The 19,706-nt window shown below is 35.6% G+C and overlaps 1 pseudogene; it reads left to right on the top strand.

Annotated features, from left to right (window-relative positions):
- LOC127234455 (60S ribosomal protein L7-like) overlaps positions 1-15,789 on the top strand; it is a 105,278-nt pseudogene extending 89,489 nt beyond the window's left edge.
- Positions 15,790-19,706: the final 3,917 nt, after the last annotated feature.

Here is a 19,706-nt window from a genome sequence, read left to right as displayed (position 1 = left end):
TGACAGGAGGACTTCATTATTAATGCTATTTCAAATGGTCAATACACTTGAGTGACAGCATGACCTGATGAAGGGAGATGGCTAGGATAAAGCAAACACACATAATGTGTGTTCTGATTGTGGAATCATTTTTTATTTTCTAAATATATTATCATTCCTTTGTACACATGCACAGAGACACACATGCACACCCACATGCTCATAGGCCCACCTTACACAAACGCATACACACACATACACACAAAAACGTATTTACTTCCCTTTATTTATTTTGTGATTTTTACTGAATAAATATTAATGGTCAAAGCTAATCAGCAAATGTGAACAGATGTTTGTGCTATAATAATTCTAATTAATAATCCATTCTATATTAATTGATTGTAGGCTATTATATATTATCAATTAAGTTATTTTATTTACATTAACTTGTTTTAAGTTGGTGTTTAAAAGATTATTATGTCATCCTCATTCTTTTACATTTTATTCATGAAGATCTTAACAATTTAAATTTAAATTTTGGGTTTTTTTTGTAGACATAGGGTTCAAAGTTTTTTCTTCAGGCTTTAAGAACAAATGAACTGAATATTTCAATATATATGAACACTCCAAACAGAAATATTTTTGAGAATGTTCCAAAATTACAATGAATGATGAATATTTTACACTAAATTTGGTTGTTTATTGGAAAATACGAACATTTTCTTCTCAAAGCAGCAATTACAGGCATTTAAACTAAAGTCCAACAATCTGGGATGCATGGTCACCAAGTCTGCTTGCCTGCACTTATTTGTAAGACCTAAATGAAACAAGCTTAAATCTTTATCTGTCTGAGAGCTGAAGTACCTGATGAATAAATCAAAAGTTATTCTTTTACATGGTACTTTCCTGCTCCCATGCCTGTAAAATCCTTAAATGTGCATTTATGTCAATCCTCACTGCTGCTTCCATATTTGATTTCAAGATACCACACATTAAAACATTTTTATTGTGTTTTCACTAGAAAATAACATTTTATTTGTTTTAATTGAAAAGAGATTCTTCTCTCATATAATAAATCCTAACCACAGTTTTTCTTCTCTCTACTCCTCCAAAATCCTCTCCAGTGCCCAGATCCTTTCAGAAAAGAGCAGGCATCCAAACACGACCAAACAAAATATAGCAAGACAAGGCAAAATACTTCACATCTAGGCTGACCATGGCTATGGAACAGGCAGAAAAAGTATCCCAAGAGCAGGCAAAAGAGTGAGAGACAGATCCAGTTCCACAGTGATTTATAACTTCCAGGTGTGCTGTTAAGTTGCTAGTATAAAATATCTCCGATTTTATACTAGGTACTTTAGTTAAGATCTTTCCTCTTCTCACTTTCATTGTGTCTCATAAATTTGGGTAAGTTGTGTTTTTATTTTCATTGAATGCTAGAAAGTCTTTCATTTGTTTATTATTTTTTGTCTTGACCCACTTTTTACATTTACTACTGTTGTTGATATCCAGCTTTTAATCTGTACTCATCTGATAAGATACAGAGGGTTATTTCATTTTTCTTGTAATTGCTGATACTTTCTCTGAGTTTCAGTATGTAGTCAATATTTAACAACTATGAACCAAACACAAGGGAACACCCTTTTGTAAAAGACACTTGCTACAGCTTACATCACATGTTTACCTCTACACACTGATGATGGGAGATTTCAATACTCCACTCTGGGCAGGTCATCCAGACAAAAACTAAACAGGAAAATACTGAAGATAACAAACATATGAGCCAGATATACCTAACAGGTATTTTCAGAACTTGTCTCCCAAACACAAAAGAATGTACATTTTTCTTAGATGTTAAAAATTGAAATGCCATCTTGGAGGATTTTTTCATTGGTTTTGGTTTGAAGTCTACTTTGTTAGATATTAAAATGCCTGCATCTGTTTGCTTCTTTTGTCCATATCATTGAAATACTTTTTTTTTTTTTAACTATTTTGCCTGAGGTAATGTATACTCGTGAGGCTGAGGTGTTTCTTGTTTTTATTTGTGTTTTTCTATTTTGAGGGGTGTGTGCTTTGTTTTGTTTTGTTTTGTCTTTTATGCAACAGATGGATAGATCCTGTTTCTCAATCCATTCTGTTATTCTGTGTCTTTTCGTTGGGAAATTCAGACCATTGATTTTAAAAGATATCAATGACCACTGATTATTAGTTCCCATTATTTTTGTTAATGGTGGTGGTGGTGTATGTGTGCCTGTAAGTATGTGTTTATGTCTGTATGTGTATATTTGGGACTATTTTAAGGTATGCTCTTTTTTTTTATTTTGCTCTTATTTAACTCAGTGAAGCTGTGTTACTTTGCCTGTGTAAAAAACCTGCTTGATCTAATTAAGGGCTGAGCAGCCAATAGCAAGGCAGAAGAAAGGATAGGTAGGGCTGACAGGCAGAGAGAATACAGAGAAGGAGATATCTGGTCGTAGGAATGAGAGAAGGAGGAGTACTTCAGGCGCCAGCCATCCAGCTATCCAGATACACAACCAGACACAGAGTAAGAATTAAAGAAAAGTTATACAGGAATAGAGAAGGATAAAAGCCCAAAAATATTCAGAATAACTTAAGAAAAACTATTGAGAAAAAAAAAAACCTAGCTAAGGGTAGGCATTCATAATTAAGAATTTTTCTCCATGTGTGGTTTATGAGGGAGCTGGGTGGTGGATGCCCAAAACAATAAAAACAAATAACATGTCCTTCCCTTCTATTGGTTTTGTTGGTGTAAGATTATTTATTTGCGTTTCCACATGGTTAACCTCTGAAGTTTGTGTTGCTTCTAGTACCTTCTATAGGGCTAGATTTATAATATATATATATATATATATATATATATTATAATTTGCCTTTATTAGTGAAAAATTTATTTTCTTCATCTATGATGATTGAAAGTTTTATTGGTTATTGCAGTTTGGTCCGACATCTGTAGTATTTTAGAGTCTTCAGTGAGAAATCAGATACTTGTTACTGTTACTTGCTCTTTTTTCTTTGAAGCTTTTAATATTGTTTTCTTTGTTCTATATGCTTAGTGTTTTGATTATTATATGGTAATGGGAATTTCTTTTCTGCTCAAATCTATTTGATGTTCTATATACTTCTTCTATCTTCATAGGCATCTCCTCCTTTAGATAAGAAAAAGTTTACTCTATGATTTTGTTGAAAATAGTTTCTGGGCAATTTAGTAATGTTGAGAGTACTACAATGTGCTATGTATGTTTCAGAGTCTGTGTATTTGCAAAATACATTATTGTGGTTGGAGTGAAGAAGAGGTTATGAATATTGTAGAAATCAAACTTTGACTCTATAATGTCAAAAGTATATGTGTGTATGTGTATGAGTCAGTGTATATTTGTGTTTCAGTCTCTCTCTCTCTCTCTCTCTGTGTGTGTGTGTGTGTGTGTGTGTGCGTGCGTGTGTGTTTGCCTTTTTGTTTGGCAGGAGAATCTTGTCTTCTAAAGTACCTCACCATCCAAAATATGTGGCTCTTTTGTTTTTCTCATTTTCTTTTCATGCTGGTTGCTTACACTATCCCCCACTGGCATTCGATTATCAGGTAATTTGTACCCATGTCCACTCAAGATAGCAGGGGCAGAGGAAAGTATTCTCTAGCATATTACATAGTGTATTAAGAAATTTCTTTGGATAAAACTCCATTACTTTGGGGTAGAAGGAATATAAATTGCTTGTTATTTAAAAAAAAAAAACGTTCATAGACTCACTCATACACATCTTTCATTAGAAGAAGGTAGAGTAGCCCTGTAGACTTTCTGTCCACGGTTATAACTTACAAAAAATCCCTTGATTCTTATTTTTACTAATTATTTAAATGCTATTTATAATATTAAGGTCAGCATATATATCAAACACTTCTGCATGTTTATAAATAGTTGTCTCTGCTCATAATAACCATAAATTAATTAGTATTAGAGTGTCTCCATAGTGTAGAAAGTAGCTTTGGAATAAAACTTTGTAATTTTATGAGTACATTTATTTTTCTCAGTGCATATTTACTGTCTATGTGGCAACATATGGCAATTCAGGTGAGGCTTACTAGGAAAAGTACCTAAGCAGCTGAATTTCCACCTGGCATTCCACTTTTGGACTGCAATCAAACTCTTCCCAAACTGGACTGTTTCTTTTTCTAGATATAACTATGATTTTACTTATATGGAATACATTTCACCACGGTGGAATTTACATAGAATTGTATCAATATAAATATTTAACTTTTTGTGTTCTCTGATTTGATAAAACTGATATGAATATAGAAAAGCATACATTTATAATAATACCCCAGACTACAAATAAGAATATTATCAATTTCATTCAGTAAAGTGAGAGTTGAGGTACTGTTAAGGACTTTCCAAGCCCCTTAACTGGCACCTACATTCAGAGGGCTTGGAACAGCAGGATAAAAGATTAACTCAAAAAAATTAGTAGTCCTATTATGTATAGAAAATAAATGGGCTGAGAAAAAAATCAGAGAAACATCACCCTTTACAACAACCACAAACAACATAAAATATCTTGGGGTCACTAACTCTAATCCAACATATGAAAGACATGTATGACAAGAAATTTGATTCCTTAAAGAAAGAAATCAAAGAATATACCAGAAAATGGAAAGATCTCCCATGCTTTTGGATAGTTAGGATCAACATAATAAAAAATGGCAATCTTGACAAAAGCAATCTACAGATTCGATGCAATCCCCATCAAAATCTCAGCACAATTCTTTGTAGACCCTGAAAGACAATAACGGAAATCAAAAAACCCAGGTTAGCCAAAACAACCTTGTAAAATAAAGGAACTTCTAGAGGCATCACAATCTTTGACTTCAAGCTTACTATTCTGTTTTCTAATGCATTCTCTTACTTGTTGGGTTCCATTCTTCCTCTAACTCTCTACTCCCTTACTTGTGGCTACTGGTCATATATATGGCTTATCACCATATCTGCCTAACTAAAGAACATGGCTTTCTCCCTTCCTCATTCAAACAGTTGCAAACATTTATAGATTTTTAATTTGGTAGCTACTCTCTCTCTCTCTTTGTATCTGTTCTTAAGTTACTTTATTAAGGAAAACAAGTACTCCAAGAAAGAGGTATGATTCTCATAGCATGAGAAGATTCTGGCACAAGTTCCCCAAATTCACAATTACACAATCTCAACAAAGTCTCACTTATTTTTACCCTATTATTCTAAGATACATACTAGGATGAGAGCAATTGTGGATTATAAACATATAACCCCATAATTATCCTGCAAAAACTTTTTGTTACTAAATGATCTTTTGACAAGGGCAGGCACAAGGTAAGACCAGTCATCTACCTGTTCCTGGAAAATAATGAAAGAATCAGTCTAGCACTCAGCACCTGCAGCAGTAAATTGCCCTCAGTGGTGAGGACTGAGAAGGCAAAGTTCTCCGGAGACAACCTGCAGATTTATACCACAGAAGTGAGTTAGGATGAGTTAGGAATGGTGTCATAATGTGAGAGATACATTCAAAAATGAAAATGAGGAAAGACACAACCCCGAGTGTCTTTACAATAGGTTAACATGTGATTCTGTGGTATTTGAAGTGACCTTGTTCACAAGACATAACTAATGATTCCACATGTGAGTTTAAAGATTCAGTTAAGTTAAGTTAGCTTACATACTTCTCTTTTCTTAAATCATATCATATTCCTTTTTAGGCAAGCACTCTTCCAGTGATCTATATCCCTGATGTAATCATTTAACTGAAGCAGAATGTAACCTCGGTGGGTTGGTGACAAGGGCCACCACAAATTCACACCAAAAAAAAAAAAAAAAAAAAAAAAAAGAGAGAGAGATCATGTGAGAGGTTTGTTGGGAGGGGTGCTGTAGAGACCGTCCCTAAGAAAGAGTGAAATGAAGAGACAATGGGACAGGAAGGGCTTGCTTTATAAGAGGGTTTAGGGTATGTGCACAGGAAAGTGCTCCACTCAATGGCAGCTTTAGTCACTCAGTGGCATCTTTAGTCACAGTGTTACATCTTGACTGCTGTTGATGATATGTCCTGCTAGGTCCCTGAGGGTAGGCCAGTGTAAATGCCTGATTGCTCTCACCTTGTTTCTCAGAATTTTCTATAGCAAAGAGATAGTCAAGTGGCTGTTTAAGGGCAGCTCTCAAGATTTTATGGCACAAAAAGCCCGCTGATAAAGTTAAAAATTAAACATCACAGGGTTGAAGGTGTATGCTTTGATCTCAAGCATTACTTGTCAGTGGCTTTAACTCTCTAATCTGGAGTATCTCAGAAAATTGAGCTTAATCCCTGTATGCATGGTATTTGTGGTGAAATTCCTGGTTCTTGACCAGTGAGTGGCTCTTTTCCTTCCTCGTGACCATATAATTTCCCATCTTTCTATCTGTAATAAGGAGGCCCAGTAAAGAAACTCCTGAAATGGCTTCTCCATCACCATTGCAGGGAAAGTTTTGATTGTGAATAAGATATAGAGAACATTTAGAGGCACATCCATTGTCGAGAGAGAAAAATAGGAGGCCAGACATGGGCAGGGCTAGGGATGTCGGAGAGACCAAGAGAATAATATTGATAGCAACACATAGGAAATAACGAAAGCAGAAAATAAGATGGTAAGAAGATTTCCAGACAGTAGCAAAAGTAGCTGGATGGGATGCCTTGAGGAGGGCCAGGGTGCTTGAGTGAGGCTTGAGATCTTGAGGAATGCTGGCTTTTATTTAATAGCCAGCATTCTGTCTGTAGTCCAACTTAAGCTCACTTCTTGATACAAGGACTTCCTGACCTAACACACTGCTTCTTAGGTTCCCAAGTTTTCACTGAGCACAGAATTATAGGGAAAATGCATAGTTGGTAATTAAGGTGAGAGCTTTCAGTGGCCACATAATTCACCAAAGAATGTATTTGCTGTTGTGAGATTTTAGAGGGTCAACCCCAGCTTCATAAATTAGGTAAAGAATAATTTATTTTATAAATATTCTTGTGGTTATAACCAAAGTTTACCAATTATTAATGTTTTATAATAAATGTACATAAAACGTGAAGTGTTATGTGACAAAGACTATTGTCGATACAAATCGAAACCAATCAAAACTCAAGAAAATCACAAACTACACTGCCACTAGCAAAGAGTTAGAGGACATGAGCACAGTCTTCAAACATAGGTTTCCTCCTCTACAAATTAAAGATGATAATTGGGACTGTAACTGATATAGTTACTTAGTGCCTTGTATTTGAGATCTTTTAATATAAAATCACAGTCAAGTACAATTAATTCTTATCCATAACTCTCTGTTCAATAAAGTGTCTATAATAATGACATATAGTTACCAGAGCACTCCTAAGTGAATTTTGATTGTCATGAAAAATTATTGTAACACTAGGAGAATCTGCTTTGGATAACTTGCACCAGCAATTCCTAGGCTCAGAGCCTGTGTATTGTTCTCTTTAGCTCATCCTTGATTGGGTTGAGTTTTCTTTAGTGTTTCCTTATTAATTTAGGGACATGTACAAGAAAAGGACAGAATATGATTTGCTTTTATTTATTTTTTGGATAATTTTTTTTAATTTAAAACAAACTTGTTTTACATGTCAACCCCAATTCCCACACCCTCTCATCCTCCCCTGTTCCCCCACCAATCCCCATCCCATCCTGTTTCTGCTCCCCAGAGAGGGTGAGGCCTTTCATGAGGAGTCTTCAAAGTTTGTCCCCCATATGTCTAGGCTGAGGTAGTTTCCATCAATGTGGCTTGGGTCCCAAAATCCATTTGTGTACTAGGGATATGATTTTCAATAAGAAATTCACATACCCATGTTCTTCTTTGTGCCACTTACAAAATATAAATGCACTGAGTAATTCTTCTTTTTCGATTCCAGAAGAATCCTACAAACTAAAGCTAACTCGTTGTGGACCAAAGTCTACAGAAACATGATGTCATGAGTTATATGAAATCACAGAATTGTTTGAGAGCAAGGCCATCTGAAAAGATATGCAGTAAATTAGAACTGCAGAATGAATGTAACCCCCTATTTTTCATTATAGTGGTCTATTCAAAGTCTTTCCAAATCACTCTTTCCCTCAATGAACATGTTACCATGACACATATGCGAAACTCTATATAATCACAAAAAGTGGAATGAGTCTGTTCTGAAATCTGTTATTGTAATTCTCCTTTCTTACACTTTAACTTGTGAAGGATCCTCCTGGCTATTGCACAGAAAATGGAAATGTTAAAAAACACACTCCAAAATTTAGACCACCTCTATTTATTGCCTCTGTTATGTAATATTGTCCTATTCTTTGATATTACTCTTTCTCCTCTCAATACTTAACTTTATAATTGTGCTTTTTATATAAAAAGTCTCTTATTTTTACCTATGCCAAATAAGCCCTTTCATTACATAGTTATAGATAACCTTGCTTTATTCTAACTTTTCCAGAAGTTTCCATCTATGCTCTGAGAATCCTGGCTTCAACTGAATCACTCCTGTGTTATTGGCGATTTTTAGCTTAATACAGAGTTTAATAAATTGACCTGGAAGAAAACCAAAAGGCCAATTTTGTTGGAATTTGGGACAAAGATCAACAGGGCACACCAGGCAGCTGCTGGGTATAGGGGAGATGTAGTCAAGCTTTCTATGTTAGGAAGCTGAGAAGGAAGGCAAACTCAACAATGGACATCAGTGAGTACACATGTGGATAGAAGTGGTCCTAAGAGGAAGAAGAACAGATAGACAGAACCACAACAGACTGCCACATGTCATGGCATGCTGGTTTAGACTAAAAAAAGAAAGCAAGAACAAATGGAAAGGAAGCATTTGAACTCAGAAAGTCTGCCTTAGCAGCAACAATGTGTAAGAAACTTAATAATTAGGGGAATGATTTTGGGTGTGTACATTGTCTAAATGCATGTCATGAAGAATGTATTTCTACTTTTGATGTTCTATATGTGTCTTGACACTATCAGATTTCTTGAAATTGCTGGAAGCAACAACTCTCTGTGAGTAGTATATTTGTTAGGCATTTCTACTGGAACAGAAACAATAGAACAAATAGACTTTCTCTGTGTGTCTGTCTCTGTTTCTGTCTCTGTTTGTCTCTCTCTGTTTCTCTGTTTCTCTCTCTCTCTCTCTCTCTCTCTCTCTCTCTCTCTGCGTGTGTGTGTGTGCGTGTGCGTGTGTGTATGTGTTACAGATTGGCTTAAATGATTGAGGCTGGGTATTCCAACAATGGCTGTATAAACACTCATAAAGCTAAGAGACCATTAACTTCTCAGTCAAGAAAGTTGAATGCCTCTCCAGTCCCAATTTGGTACTGAAGGTCTGGAAAGTTCTCAAAGAGTCACTGGTTTGCAGTCCTCATAGTCCCCTGAATAAGTTGGAGTCTGCTATCAGTGAAAAACAGCAGTTGCAGCAAAAATTGAGATAGTGAAAAAGTCTTTCAAGAACTGAAGGCAGGCTAGTAGGGATCACTATTTTTCCTATTAAATCTTTATATCTTGCCTTCTACTAGATGGGCTCCCACTTGGTGGACGAATTTGACTCATTATTATTTCCAGCAAGTACTTTCATCACCCCATCACAGTGACTATGACTCCAGATCCAATCAAGTTAACAATCACAATTCATCATCACAAGTGTTTTCTTATTTGGAAGAGTGACCCATTTGAATGTATTCTTCAGGGAGGAGACAATAGTATGACTTTGTAATCTTTTGGGCAGATTAAAATGTAATGTTCTCACCTAACACCAGATCTAGAACTCAGATATCATTCTTTTAAACATAAGTAATCTAACAGCATAGATTAAAAAATAAAGAAGTATAAATAATAAAGTTATTCAACAGGTATGGCTTAGCAATCCTAAAGGAACTCAGCAAAGCCCACGTGACTCCCTTCTTCCACATGAATTTCTAGCCTTAAAAATTGACATTCCTGAGGTTTCCTCCCTATTTTCACAGGGTGCTTCAATTTATAAGGATGATTCATTATGTTAGTTTTCCCTTCATTACAATTAATGTGTCCCAGAGATATAGGAATTTGAGCTAGAGATGGTTATGAGGGAGGAGGTCATAATCAATACCCTCCCAGTGTTCCAAGGTCCGATTGCCTACCTGTGTTAGTTACTTATCTCATTACTGTGACAAAATATCAAGAAATGGCAACTTAAACAAGGAATGGCTTTTCAGTTTGAAAGAATGACTTTGATCAAGACAGAAAGGCATGTCAGAGTGTACTGCCTGGTCACTCTGACTCTGTAGTTGAGAAAGAGAAAGTAATAAATACTTATCTATCAACTCTTTCTGGTTTTCATTCAATATTATACTTCAGCCAATGGAAAGATGACATCCCAAATTAGAGCAGATTTTCCTACTATAATCCTACTTCAATTGACATAATTAAAATAATCACTCACAGACATGCCCAGAGGGTTTTTTTTTATTTCATTTTACTTTTTTTTGTGATTATAAATCTCATCATGTTAACAGGAATCATGCAAATTCAGGGATGTGACACCTTCTTCTGTCCTCCATGGGCAGCTGCATGTTCCTGCAGTTGCATACACATATACAAAAATAAAAATAAATCTTAAAAAATACTCATTACTTTGTTTAACTTAAGGCTAACATAATGGACAAGATGGGATTCAATCTCTATTCCCATGATTTTTTGTAGTCTCCAATGTGCTAATTCTAGTTCAGAGCCTACAACTAGTACATTTGAATGAATTTATCCAAAGAGAATTTTAGATATCTCATTTGTATCTCCAAAGTACTCTACATACCCCTAGGTGTCCCTTCCCTGTATTAAAAGGATGATTAACTCTAGCTTACCAATAGTACTCCTAGGCAGTGGGCAATGGAGGGCCTGGGTAAAGGATTAGTAGATTTCTTACTCCTTATTTATCTATTTATCATTTGAAATTTTCACAACAGAAATGTGTCCAATGATATTTAAAGAAACATAAAATCGCACACACACACAAACACACACACACGTATGTATGTATGTATGCATATTTATGGATGTCCGATTTTGATTTGAATGCCTCTGTCCTGTTAGATCCTGAATGCATGAAAGGTGAAAAAATATAGCTCTATAGCTGTGTTCTTGCCCATCATTTTTAATACAAATACTATAAATATTTTATTTGGCTCTTTTTGTGTCTGATATATGAAACCCTCATTCTCAATGACATGTTATCTTATGTCCTCAAGCATTTCCTGAACTCCTATTTTCTGCTCCCAGTGAGTAAGGAAACATCCCCAAGGTTTATAAATCAATTTGCATAACAGAAAAAATAATCTTCCAGTCTGGAATTCTCCCAAGGGTCTTGATTGGAGGATGAGCTAGGTTCATTCACAAGCTTCAGAGACAGGTAAGTGACTAGAAAGCAAATGTTAACTACTCTAATGGAGAGGTTTAAAAGCTCATCAGCTCCATGGATTTGATAGGTTCCTTCATTAGTGCCAGCACAGCTGGTGAAGAAGGCTGCCAAAGAGGCTGAGAATGAAAGAGATGAAGGCTGCAACTGGGGGAAAGTGTTTCCTACAACTTGGCACCATCCGCTATTCTCTTAATCCTTGTTGAAGCTAGGAGTGGAATGAATAAAGATGCTGACAATGGCTCTGACAGCAGCTTTTTCATTAATATAATCCTTAACATACAATGACCCTGTTGTTCTAAATATAAAATGTCAGTAGAGAACATCATATATTTGTTTTTAAACTGAATTTGCGTTCTAAAGATCATAGACACAAAACAAATGAAACAACAGAAAGACTAACTCCTATTATTTCACATATTCAACTATAATTTACTTGACTGTAAGTGTCTACTAAGATAATGAAAGTATATGAGGGTTTTTCATGGGCAGAGCAGTGTGGTTGATAAAACTGACACTACGTGTAAGAACATCCTGGATATAGGTAGAAAAAAAGGCACAAGAAGATATGGAAGGAGGCAATGACAGAGGCACTATGTACTTAGGGCATGGTTTTGGCTTTCAATTTTTCAACTGCATAGATAAAGATGGTCTCAAATTCAAGAGATGTTCTTCAGTGGTATTGTCTTTACATAGACACAGAACTGCCACTTTTATTTCAGCAGGTAGAGTAAATTTGACTCAGAAAACACATCGTCAGAGAAGTAGACATGTATATAATTTATAACGTGGATGAAACTGTAAAGTAAGAACTCCTTTGGTGGGGCTGCAATATTGACAACAACACAGGCTGAGTCTTCATTCTGATGGCTGATCATGTTCTCGCTACTTGCTGATCTTTATGCATGAACCACTTGGGCTCCATTCCAAAGACCAACATCATCTTGGATATTTTCACTAGAGAACAGAGCTAGGAGCAACAGTCTGTGGTTGGCATTTCAGTAATTCTCCTGTTGAAGGTATATTGTAGTACAGTCAGTGAAGTCATTATGTCCAATAGACATGAAGGTCAGTAGTTCCCACTCCTTTGGGCACCCTCTCCTGTTCTACTTACTCCTGATCACCAGCATCTGAGGAAACATGTTTGCTTCATTGGCTTTATTTAGATTTTGTTGTCAGTCTTTCTAAAGTAAAGAAAGTTGTGGCAAAGAATGGATGAGTGTTTACTGGAGTCTGAAACTTACTGTTACAGCTTCAAATGTATATCCTTAAGCAAATACAACTGTATAGAGAATTCCCTTTATGCTCCCCCAAAATTAAATTAATAATAAACATGTAAAATTAATAATAGCTGCTACCTCTCAGGAGTTTATGTGTGTTTGTGTATATGTCTTCAACAACATTCACAGATCTGGGTCATAGAAAGCACAGTTTTGTTTAATTCTGTGAAAGTTTATAGGTAAATAAGTAAGTTCTAGTTACTGTTACTTTCGACATCTCCCCTTCCCTCCCCCCATCTCAGTTTCATATCTTTCTCTTTCCCTATGTTCTTCCCTTCTTTTTCTTTGGTAAGGTCCCTTACTAAAAAGACCTATTCAGTTATCATTTTAAAGAATAACTCTAACAATTGCATAAAGAGCTTTTATTATCAAACTTCAATGGCTCTGATTTATGAGTAGGTGTTAGTTTGGATTGCTTTAAAATAACAAAATTCAATGGTAGTGTGCTTTTCATTACTTTACAATGAGACTTTCTCCAACTCTAACGAGGTACTCAGTCATCATTCATTGAGTACAAGGCCACCTCTCAGCATCATCACTGACATTGTTACATCACTAAGGATGCAAATATTGTCCTCCTTTAGTGATTAAGCTTAATTATATATTCATATTTAAATTCCTTATCAACCTTTCCCATGTCTCATTTTTAACAATGCTAAGACATACTAAAATTTAACAAGGTGACGTTGGAATTAACATGAATTAATTTTTAGTTATGTCTTTTGAGACACATAGTATGGGTAGAATAAATAGGTCATAATGCCACCTTTTATTTGGCGATAAAATGATTTCACCTGAAACACTAACTGTTGTACTGAATAGTTAATTGCTTATGTCATCGGCTGTCAGATTAGTACATTTTATGGAGCTCTTGTCTTGATTAAAATTTTCTTCTGAACATAATTAAACCTTCATTCACTATACTTCATTGTAATGAAGTATCTAACAGTGAAAGTTATGAAACAAGTCTGGCTTTGGTTGGCTTTATTTACTAAGTGCTGTGTTGACTTAATTTACTGTAAACTCCTCTGAATTCTGTGATTTATTAACTAACATTTGTACAGAAGAGTCCAAAGGAAGACCTATGAAAACAACTTCCGTATTTGCTAATTTCTCTACTTCCTGCTACCATGCTATAAACTCACACATTTCATGAAAAATAGTAGTTATTACTCATGTCCAATTGTTTTAATTTGAAATCTCTCTCTCCCTCTCTCTTCAGCTCTTTCTCTCTCTTGTATGTATAACACTTAAACAAATTTCTTTAATAACATTATTCATTGCGTTCTTCAAGTTTCCTTGATTACCACACCCTTGGTAAGGAAATTACTCTATTCATTTTTACTAATGTTAATGACAATCTACATCAACATTGATATAAACTGATAGATGTAGATTGGCATTATATCCTTTCCATGTAGGTATTTTATAAATTATCTTACTTAATTTTACACTGGCATGTGAGAGTGAAATTTTCTTAATTCTAATTTATAAAATTATTGAGACAACAATTACAGCTGGTGTGTTTCCCAATGTCATGCTGATACCTGTCATTGGGATATCATGGAAGACTCTAATAACCTGGGTATCCCATCTCTCTCATACACTATACACACACGACAAAGGTGATGTACTAGTTAGGAGTTCTCACCTCCTTTTTCCCCCCAGTGGTAACTTGATTTTTGTTTATTGTCATATTTGCAGAAGCATAAAGAGACTGTTTCTGATTCTTATATTTGTATTTATTAACAAGTAGTTTCCTAGATTTATGTTTTGAGTAGTTTGTGTCCTTTTAAAACTATATTATATTACAGTATTCCCCTTTCCTTCTCCCATTTCTGTCTAGCATGGGACTTCATATTTTCAGCATTGGTCATTGCTCTATTACTGCACTTTTCATTCAAGGTCTTATCTTCTATATGTGGATCACAACTTTGCCAGCTTTCAAAATCATTGATCCTTGTCACCTTTCAGGGTCTTCTTTAGATGTGCTCCTCACATAAGAAACAATAATTTGCATAGTGATTTGTTGTTGATTTTGTTTTCTTTTTATTTAGATGTTTGTTGTTATGAAACAGGACCTTACACTGTAGACCTGGCTGACCTGGAATTCTCCATGTTGTACAGGAAGGCTTTGAGCTTCTTAATGTTATGTCTCTATTTTGTATATGCTTTTAACTTTTTTAATGAGAACTATTACTCAGCTCTTGAAGGAAGGCATTTAGAAAATAAATTATCAAATTTATGTATGTAGGTTCCTCTCTCCTTTTTTTTCCCCCCGACTGGAAGGAGCCATGGAGGCCGCGCCAGAGAAGAAAAAGAAGGTACCTGCTGTGCCAGAGACCCTTAAGAAAAAGCAAAGGAATTTCGTGGAGCTGAAGGTGAAGCGCTTCCAGAAAAAGTTTGCACTGAAAACGCTCCGGAAGGAAGGCACGGAGGAAGCTCATCTATGAAAAGGCAAAGCATTATCACAAGGAATACAAGCAGATGTACCTGATGGAGATTCGCATGGCTAGGATGGCAAGGAAAGCCGGAAACTTGTACGTGCCTGCAGAACCCAAGCTGGCATTTGTCATCCGAATCCGAGGTATCAATGGTGTGAGCCCAAAGGTCCGCAAGGTGTTGCAGCTGCTCGTCTTCGTCAGATCTTCAATGGCACTTTTGTTAAGCTCAACAAGGCTTCGATTAACATGCTGAGGATCATGGAACCATACAATGCATGGGGGTACCCCAACCTGAAGTCAGTAAACGAGCTCATCTACAAGCGTGGCTATGGCAAAATCAATAAGAAGAGAATTGCCTTGACGGACAATTCCTTGATTGCTCGATCTCTTGGTAAATACAGCATTATCTGCATGGAGGATCTGATCCATGAGATCTACACAGTGGGGAAACGCTTCAAGGAAGCCAACAACTTCCTGTGGCCCTTCAAACTGTCTTCTCCACGGGGCGGGATGAAGAAAAAGACCACTCACTTTGTGGAAGGTGGCGATGCTGGCAACAGGGAAGACCAGATAAACAGGCTTATTAGACGGATGAACTAAGGTGCCTGTGGTATTTTTGTAATCTGGTCAGTTAATAAACAGTCACAGCTTGGCAAAAAAAAAAATATGTATGTAGAAATAAAACTATATTTTCATCTGGAGAGTTGAGAACCAAAAATATTTTGTACACTGTTGATCACAGAAGTTTAAATACTTAAGAAAACAAAAGCCTTCAGCTCCTTGGAAGTGAGTTATAAGTTTTTGCAATAAACTGGCTGATAAAAGTAGTTTTGGTTTGACACATGAGCCACTGGACTGTACAATATGATGTACCTTGGAAGTTGAGGATGTCCAATATTAGGTTTAGATTCAAAGTAACAGAGGCAGAATGTAGTAACTGATAATATCATGAATGTCTAGAGACTAAAGTTTATTCATGAGGATTATATTTGATCAAGCAACGAAAAAAAGTCCTTGGGCACTAAAGTCTTGAATGAACTTCCATCTTTGTGATACTCTGTTTGAGTTTTGTTCTGTGTTGTAGCTAGGAAATGATAAACTTCCAGGAATTTATTGAAATAGGTAGCAAACACCTTGGCATTTTGATTCATCCCCAGACTTATATGCCTCTCTTTTCAGGTGATGCTTGTTTTATTCAGAGATTTTACTGCTATGAGGAAACACCATGACCAAAAACAAGTTGGGAAAGAAAGGATATTACTAAAAATAATCAAGGCTGAAACTGAGAGAGGACAGAAACTGGACAAAGGAGGTGATACAGAGGCCATGGAGGAACTGTGCTTACTGGTTTCCTCAGAACTTGCTCAAGTTGCTTTCTGATAACATCCAGGACCAACAATGGGATAGACCTTCTCACATTCATCACTAATTAAAGATACGCTCTATAACTAGCCTACCCTCTGATCTTAAGGAAAATTTTTGTCAAGTGAGGTTCTCTCTCTCAGATTACTGTAGCTTTTTTTCAAGTTAACTTAAAAAATTGCCAGCACCATTCCCATTTGTATTCCGTTGTTGCAGAAAAGCTATGATCCTAAGGATGATACTTCCCATAGTTCTGGGACCTGCTTTAGCAAAGCAGAGAATCTGAGGGTTGTTAGAGGGACCTTTGATTTTTGTCCTCCACAAATAAAAAGTGATGATGCTCTGGAGAACCAGAAAATTTATAGCTGGTGTCTAAAGTAAGGATACTCTTGTGTGTCTCTTCCAGAGAGTGAAGTGTGTGTATTGCTTTGTGTTTCTCTTTCTTGTTCATGTCTTTTTTATTCCTCCCAGCCCAAGCAACCATTAATCTGCTTATTGGTTTGATAGGTTTACTTGCTTTTGATATTTAATATAAATGAAATCATGTAATAAGTGGCTTTATGGTTTGCTTATCTTAGTTACTATATTTATGATTTAATCTTTGTTTCTCTGTATCAGTGTCTTATTCTTTTCTTTGGCTAAATAATAGCTGCACAGACTCATTTTCAGTTCTGTAGATTTTATCTGCATTGTTTTACCATAGTAACTGCTTTCTATGAGTTTAAAGAGAAAAAGTATCACATTCCACTGACCATTAACAAGTACATGGGTGCTACTATGGCATCTCCCTTAACCCCTTCATCAGTTTATTGGCATTGGGGCTTATCCTTCTGTGAAAAACGTTGCTGTGACCATTTATGAACAATTTTTATTTGAACATATTTTAAAGTGTTTTAATTATATACTTAAATGTTGAAATAACAGATTATATGAGTATAATTAAATAATAACTTCTTGGAGGGATGTGTTAAACCATGATGCACAATAGCTTCATTTGAATACTTTCTTTCCAGCCATCTATGAAGAGTCCAATTATTTTGAGTCTTGATCATTTCCATCATTTGATTGTAGTCAGAGTAGAGATTGTTATGAGTAGGTTATTCCCCTGCCGGTCAGGTCCCACAGCCACACCAGCTCCAAATAATACACAGAGACTCTGTATTTGATATAAAGTTGCTGGCCTGTTTCTAATGTTTCTTATCTGCTAGATCTGTCTTAATTATTAACCCATGTCTATCAATTTCAGTACTTCCACGTGGTCTTATCTTACAGGAGAGAGGTGGTGGCATTCTTCTCTCTCCGTTCTCCATCTTGACTCTCATTCCTACTACGTCCTCTCTCCTCCTCATCTCCTAGCCCTGCCTATCTTGCTTTCCTATTGGCCAACAGTGTTTTATTAATTAACCAGTACAAGAAACATATTTACAGAATGACATCTCACATCAAGAGATTATGAAATATTTTTGAGTTTCAGTTGGCATTTGTAATGACTAAGTGATGGACATATAGACAAACTTTTAATTCAAAATGCATTGTTTAATATGCTAGTTTTTCCTTGGTGGAATTTATACCTTTTCTCTGGAGAAATGTCTATCCTCATATTTTTCTCACTTCTCCGTTTCATGCTATCATTTGCTACTGAATTACAAAAGTTCTCTGTTGCTGGTTGAATATGTAAATAGTATCAGATATACAAGCTTCAAATATTCTTTCTCTGTTTTTCAAGGCAACTTTTAAACATTTAATTATGTGTGCACATGCATCCATATTGAAGCCTATTCTTTCCACCACTGTCTAGGCCTGGCCAATTGAACTAAGGACGTGAGGCTTAATAACAAGTGCCTCTAAGTCATTTTGCTATCCATCATTGTATATTTTATATTTTTGAAGAATAACCATTTTATTTATGATAGTGTCCAGGTTTCCAATTGTTTTCATTCTCATGGTTTTATTGTCATATCTCAGAATGCCTTAACCAACCATGGTAGTTAAGGTAACATCTATGATTTATATTAGTAATTTTAAAATATCAACTTTTATTTTTATGGTAGTAATCTAGTTTGAATTCATGTTTTTCAATATAGGAGAGCCCTATTCATTTGTGTATAGGTATATATGATCCTTGGCATAATTTTGAAAAGATTATTGTATATGAATAGACTTTGGGAGCCCATCTCACATAGTGGGATATTTTCTCAGCTTAGATCCATGGGGGAGGGCCTAGGCCCCAAATGATATGACAGACTTTGAAGACTCCCCATGGAAGGCCTCACATTCACTGGGGAGCTGAAAAGGGATGGGCTTGGATTTGATGGGGGGTGATACTGGAGGAGAATGGGTGGGTAAGGGAACTGGGATTGAAATGTAAAAGGACCTTGTTTCAAATTTAAATTTAAAAAAAAATATTAAAAAAAGAAAAGAGATATTGTCAATCTACCACCAGTGTAAAGATTTATTCTGAATTCCAATTCTGCTTCCTGGATGTACTGGTCTGTTTATGTTACAGCATTGTGCTTTCTTGATTACTCTAGCCTTATAGCAACTTTTGAAACAGGAAAATGAATGTCAATTTTCTCTTCTGTGCTGGGCAAAATCATTAAAACTTACTTGAGTAATGAGTTCCTTTATAATATGTTCTGTGAAAGGAGAGAAGGAAGACTGACATATAAGTTGTCATGATATACCATACATACTCATTCCTGCTTCACTTATTCTGACACATATACATTACCAGACACATATATCAACAGAACACAGTGATGACCAGAATGGAATATCTTCAGATCCATAGATTTTATTTGTACTTTTCCCATATTATCTGATTTCGTTACACTTAGACAAATGAAGGATCACACTCCAGTGACATATTATTGAGAATATGGTAGTGTATACCATTTGCAGTTTTAAAAATGCACCATATATAGTGGGATTAAGAAAAAATGTGATCCGGATTGTAGAATTAAAAACCAAACAAGAACTAACATGTACTGTCAAGAAGTTGTTAATTGCCTGAAGCTACTATGTGTAGTCATACAATATAGATTAAAAGGTACATGTGTCATTCTAAAAGTTAGCAAACTTACTGTGTCATTGAGTGTTATAAAATAGATAAACAAGAAAGATAAGTACTATTTATTGGGGTCCCATTACAAACCAAATAACTTTACATTCATTTCTTGTAGCATACACATACACACACATACACACAGACACA

The sequence above is a fragment of the Phodopus roborovskii genome, unplaced genomic scaffold, assembly GCF_943737965.1.
Source record: "Phodopus roborovskii unplaced genomic scaffold, PHOROB, whole genome shotgun sequence".
In the NCBI taxonomy this organism is placed as follows: domain Eukaryota; kingdom Metazoa; phylum Chordata; class Mammalia; order Rodentia; family Cricetidae; genus Phodopus; species Phodopus roborovskii.
This window is presented reverse-complemented; position numbering and strand designations above follow the sequence as displayed.